Source organism: Cupressus sempervirens, chromosome 4, assembly GCF_028749045.1.
Source record: "Cupressus sempervirens isolate cs-2001-9-10 chromosome 4, ASM2874904v1, whole genome shotgun sequence".
In the NCBI taxonomy this organism is placed as follows: Eukaryota; Viridiplantae; Streptophyta; class Pinopsida; order Cupressales; family Cupressaceae; genus Cupressus; species Cupressus sempervirens.
In genome coordinates, this window is record NC_143121.1 from 526,469,146 (window position 1) to 526,475,873 (window position 6,728).

Below are 6,728 nucleotides of genomic sequence, written 5' to 3' on the forward strand. Positions count from 1 at the left end.
GTTTCGATGCTTAACTAGGATCTTTTCCTACTAATATAACAGTATGCAATTACCAAATAATTTTGATGCAAATTAGGCTTGTCTAGGAATGTTCTTTAATCTTTTTCTTGACAAAATAGAATTATCTCCATAAATAAATCATCAGGAAGAGTCTATAAGAAAGAGTGAAATGATTGCATAGTTATTTGCTAACATGTGAATGCCCAAAATTATTTCATTGATTCCAAAAGTAATATCAAATTAATTATTTGACCATTCAAAATTTGTGCCAAATATCACTATGCTCAACCTATTATGTCAAAAACCAAGCTCACTACTACTTTCAACAATCTTTGGTTTTCCTTTAGTTTAGGCTTCAATTTCATTTGCTTTATCCTTGAATGCAAAAACTTTAGCCAAAGCAATACTAGTTTCAAGCATATTTTTTGGAGAAATGGGTGTCCTGAAGAAAAGAATTGAGGTCACTATGACAACCACTTGCTTAACACAATTACCCATAAAACGTGTAACTAGAGATACCTTCTAAAGTATCATGTAGGATACTGCTATTATGAATGAAAGCACACCATACCAGCAAAGGTCTCAAAAATTATTCAAAATGCTCTATGCAAAAAATTAGATAAAAATCATTATCGAAGGGAAAGGTTGTACAATTAATTTTTATAAAAACTCCAAAATTTGAAAGTCACTTTGAAACAATTATTGATTGTAAAATTATTCCCCACACTTGTGTATTTTCCCTAATAGGGCCCTCTAAGCTTTTGCTTCATCTCAAATTTGATAAATATATGCTCGTCATTTAATTCTATTAAATGGCTTTATAATAGCAAAGGATATGATCATGGAAGTGTCCAATGCAGTGCTTGGGAATTTTAGGGAAACATTGGTATGGTATTATAAATAGATTTGATTACAATCTAGTCAATTCATTCACAAGGAATTCTTACTTCTTGGCCATGAAAGAAAAATTCTAAATTGTAATCAACAAGGACCTAAGTTTTATACTTTTGCATGGGCATGAAAGCTCATTGCAAGGTTGATGATGTTTTGAGAGGCCAAATGATGAAAATTCTAAGTACTAAACTATGGTTTTAATACACCTGTTAACTTTTTTAACATGAAATATGTGTTGGGATTTGGAGAGGAGATATCAATGGAGTGTACAAGACTACCATTGTTGCTTATGGCAGGCATTTTGCTTGTGCAAAAGCTTATGTTGTTTTTAGATCTAGTGCAAATGTATAAGTTAGAATGTGTCATACATTGAAGCTGCTCCTCTTGGAGTTCAACAATGGGTTATTGCTATCAATAGACAATTTCCTAGGTTCATTGTTAATGTGATCACTAATTGGCATGTTGTAGTGAGCAATTTGGATGATACACTACTCATCACCTGGAATGGTATTCAACAATGGAGAAATTCTTGGCATGACAGTGTATCAAGGATCAATTGTCCCATTCCTATAGCATGGAAATGGACATGACTTTCAGGTCAAGAATCAAATTGGTAGCTTCTTTTATTTTCCTTACCTTTGTTAGCAAGTGGCAACTAGAGGATATAGAGGACTCATTGTGAACCATATAGAAGTTATTTGTGTTCCCTTTGGAACTTCAAATGGAGGCTTTACTATCTTAATTAATGACTAGTACACCATGAGTCACAAGGATCTAGGGAAAGCCCTTGATGATGGCAAGGACGATGAATGTCTGATGGTGTGATCTTTAATGAAAATGGCCCTTACCAATACTATAATTTAGTCCCCAATGGTATTGTGACACTTTAGAATACATAATGTTGGCATTTCAATGTCACTCAATGTTAGAATCGAGTATCACGATATGATTGTGAAGAAAGAAGAATCTTATACAATATAGAAAAATTACATAGACTTGGATGAACATGTCATGCCATACTCATTTTGGTAACAATAGACCAAAATGCAAGCTAAGATTATTATATGGTAGCAAGTGTGCACTTTACTAATAACACCATTTGGGCCAATGTAGCTTGTGTTGTAATTCTACAGTGTTCCAACTCAATGTTAGTGTAGTTTTTTATTTTTCCTATTTTGGTAGATTTTTACTACACTTTTAATAATCTCACTTAGGTTAATAAAGCATGTCTTATTAGGTGAATGGTTGTGAGGTGTCACCTTCCTACATGTGAGCATCCATTAGTTATCTTGGGAAGATACCTTGCTATCTTTAGTCCAATAGATGGTTGCTTCTCATTGGTTGATGTTGCCACCTCCTCCCTCTTCCTAGCCTACATAAGCATGCTACCTAGCTTGTATTTGTATCTCTTGTTTTTTGCATCCTCTTAATGCTATTTTGCTTCCAGCATTTGCATTACTCTCTTGGAGATTAACTCTATGATGCTATTTTGATTTTGTATCATTTGCATTCATAGTTTAGATATTTACTCTTTGCACTAGTTTTCTGGGTTATTAATCTTTTCAGATTCTAACATGGTATCAGAGTTTTTCTATGTGCAAGAGTGGATTTTAGTTTCCTTATTTGAGAGATTCGGGGGGGGCAAATAAACTTTATTGTAGTTTTTTGAAAAATGAAGTATGCTCTTCTCTTGCATCTTTGGATGATCCTGAGAATCAGAAAAGTTTTGACAAAAACAATTTTTCTCTGGAGTTTCAATCTCAAATCTGACAACCAACATGCATATTTGGAGTTTTCAATCAGTTTTGCAGGTTCCAACATGCCATTGATGGACTTAGGAAGCTGATCCAACATTTGCATGTCATATTTTGGTTGCTAGGGTCATTTTTTGATTTTTGGAGCCATCTTTAACTGTTAAAGGCGTCTGATTTACACTACAGCAGCATCTTTTGTACATCAACAAGAAAAATGCTTTCTAGGTTTTATTCGCAGCCCCGAAAAACCATCTGGGTATCTTTTAGATTTTGCATGCAAGCTATATATTTTGTAGAATCGAGCATGCAAAGCTATAGCCATACCCCTCTCCATTGGCAGTCATAGATTTGAACGCAGTTTTCAAATGTCTCATTCTTGCTCATATAGACTCCAATTTTGATGATTCTTGTTATGAACTTGGCTATTTTTTTGTGCTCTATCCACTAGTGGAGTTGTTTTTTGATTTTCATGCATGAATTCTTCAAAAATTGCAGATTCTCAGCCGTGACTATGCACAGTTCTCGTTTTGAAAACTTCGGAGGATCATAACTTTCTCATACGACCTCGTATAGAGGCGATTCCTTTTTTGAAAGTGCATATTTTTTGAGTAGATCGCAGTGGTGCTATTTTTTCCTTGAGTATTGTGCCCAAGTTTCACTTTTAGCATATGCTCTTCATGAGGAGGCCCTGTTGATTTTTCTTCCATAACTTGAGCATACGGATGTATTTTTTTGATCTGAAAAATGCATCGGAAAGCTGGTTCTAAGACGGAGATGATGGTATAGTTTTTTTAAATTTTTGCTACAGTCTGGTTGCCTATTTTGGCAGTCAAATCCAAATTTTCTATTTTGCCTTTCGAGAGCCTTATCTCGGTCATTCAGACTCTTTTCTGGGCTCGCCAGATATCGTTGGAAAGCTGGTTCTATGAGTTATTCAGTTGCAGAGGTCTTTATCTAGATTCTGCTCCAAGTTCTTTCTCCTTTGAGTTTTTCACTTTCGCACTCTGGTGGATTACTTGGATTCTACAGGTCTTGGAATCTCTTCTTCTGTTCTTTTGGCTCACTCTTCTTTCTGACTTCTGAGCATTGTATGCTTCTGTTCTGTTGCATTCCTTTTTCTGTAAATGCATTGAGATAAAGTGCCTGCTTTTGCATATCTGGGATCTTGTACACCTTGTGTTTGTTTGTACTCGCACTTAGTTATAAAGTTCCATGGGGGGTCATGATGTTTTGCCATTTTGTGCTCATCCACCTTTGTCAAGTGAATTTTTCTTCCATGACATTAGCCCATGCAGTGTGTCAGTGACACCGCCCTTTATCCTGTGCTTGTACTTCTATTGCACTATTGGTGTTCCTGATTCTTCTTCTTGCAGATGTTTTTGGCATTTCATTTTAGTGTTCCTGTCACCCCTCTCCCTATTCAACATTATGGGGGTGTTCACCTGTTGGCTCTATTGCTTCCTTGGTTCAGTTGAGTGATCTACGTATTCAGTTTTTGTTCCTACATACTAGGCGAATGCAGTGGCTAGGCACCTATGCATTTCGGTGAGATGGTTCATCTACTATATAGAAACTCATTCATTCCTACCTTTGGAGGTCACCTCTCCAATTGATAAGCTCTTCAGACTTTGTCTTCTCTACCTGGTCATGCACTATTTCAGTGGGGGTTCCAGCAGTTTCTTTTGACAGTGTTTGCAGCTTCATGCTTTGGAGATGCTTCATGCTCTTTTTTTGTTCCTCTCTTTGGGACATTTCTTAGATTGGAGGCTTAGTTTCCATCATCTAGTTCTTTTTCTTGTATTGGGTACCTGATCAGGCCTTGTTGTCGGGACCCATTTTCCTGCTTTCATAGCTTTGCTAGGTTAGCTTCCTCCCAAGCTTCGCTTATGGGGGGGTGTTAGTGTAGTTTTTTATTTTTCCTATTTTGGTAGGTTTTTACTACACTTTTAATAATCTCTCTTAGGTTAATAAAGCATGTCTTATTAGGTGAATGGTTTTGAGGTGTCACCTTCCTACATGTGAGCATCCATTAGCTATCTTGGGAAGATACCTTGCTATCTTTAGTCCAATAGATGGTTGCTCCTCATTGGTTGATGTTGCCACCTCCTCCCTCTTCCTAGCCTACATAAGCATGCTACCTGGCTTGTATTTGTATCTCTTATTTTTTGCATCCTCCTAACACTATTTTGCTTCCAGCATTTGCATTACTCTCTTGGAGACTAACTCTATGATGCTATTTTGATTTTGTATCATTTGCATTCATAGTTTAGATATTTACTCTTTGCACTAGTTTTATGGGTTATTAGTCTTTTCAAATTCTAACACTCAAATGGTAAAGCAATACAATTTCTTCTTCATGCTCCAAATGATTTCTATGATAAGTACTTCACAATGAACCATGCAAGATCTATGAGGTGGAATGTATCTCCTTGAGTTGTTAGGCCTAATCCACAAGGTTCTTTCAAAGATGATGTAATGTTTCCTTTTTTGGGAAATTATAATTTAGTGTTGTCGACTCACTTTTCCTAGGTTTCAAGGGTGAGAAGGTTCTTTACAGGGTTCCATTCCAGTTTTGACCTAGACACTTCTAGTTTTAGACCCATCAAAGCAATTTTGGCAGGTTGTTAGGATGCTTACTATTTTTAGTAAGTAAATAAAGATCAGTATTCTTGATATCTTAGTGTTGGTTTGGAAGCATCTTGTCGAGAGCTTTCCAACAAGCTATTACATGTGTTTATCAGAGTTCATTTGGTCAGTTATTTTAATGCTTGATGATTATATGGTTTACTAGCTAAGTGACTTTTAAAGTTCATTTAACTTGTCACTTTATTTAAAAAAAAGGTACTATGTTCACTTAAGTGACTAAAGGACAAAAAGGTGCTTTATCCCACATTGCTTAAATGAGCATGCATCACATTGAGAAAAGTGATAAAGGTACAACAAACTCCACATGAGAGGATATATGAAGAATATAATATTTAAAACAAATATTAATTTGGGAGCTGGAAATAGTTGCTTGTTATTTCTTCCAGGATGCAAACCCTTGAAGAAGCATTGAAGGTTGGACGCAAACCTAGCCTTCCTATAGGTTTTGTCTATATTGCCAATCTGACTATTTTTATTGTTTATAAGTTTGGATTATTTGGATTGTTGCATGTTATTGTATTGTTGTTGTATGGTACAGTAACATTGCTTGGCAGCTATTTGTGTTAACTATTGGTTTATGTATGTACTTTTTGATTATTGGAGAAATAAAACAAAGTTTTTTAAGTTTCTTGTATGCAAATATGTGGGTTACAAGTTAGTTAAGGTTTTGGAATTTGTATCAAATATTGGTTCACTAATTAGATTTAAATCTACATGTATATATCATGGGTTTTTGGTAAAATATCTAGAAAGGGATATTAGAGATGAAGGTGGCTTGGTTTTGTCTATGAAAAGATGAAGGTGGTTAGACACATGAATAACTTTGGGGCCTGGAGGAAGATGGTCTTTATAATTTTTATGTTATTTTAGTAGAATTTGTCACATGAATAAGTGTTGTTGCTCCTACCATAAATGTTAGGTTCATCAGCACATCTATTTCTTAAAGATCTTTTTTTTCCTAAATGGTATGAGAAGATTATGAGAGATGAGATTTATCTTTCAAATCTTCAATAATATTAATCATATAATTCTTGGTGATGGTTATAGAGTATCCATTTTCATAAGTAACTACAAAATTTAGAGAGCTAGGAAAGGTATGTGACAAATGAAAGAAGAAAACACATTGAAAACATATTTTCAACAAGGATGCATTGAGCATATGTAGTTGGGTGTCAATAAAGTATTCCTTCAAACATGTTGATTAACTCACTACTCCTACAAGAATTTCATTCATATTCCAAATTATTAAGTGGTCTCTTACCATAAGCCACTTATTTTTCATTTAGGTAAGTAGGGAATTTGAAAGGGACTTGACTCTTGTATAATTAGAAAAATAATTTTTAATGACTACAAGAGAACAAAAGACATAGTTGTGTCTTCAATAGAAAAGTACATTTGATTCTTTTTCCTCCAAACAAAAGTTTTTTTCTTATT

At 34.9% G+C, this 6,728-nt stretch overlaps 1 pseudogene; it reads left to right on the forward strand.

Moving 5' to 3' along the window:
- Nucleotides 1-841: 841 nt before the first annotated feature.
- On the forward strand, nt 842-2,051 carry LOC149562247 (monocopper oxidase-like protein SKU5 pseudogene; annotated as a pseudogene).
- Nucleotides 2,052-6,728: the final 4,677 nt, after the last annotated feature.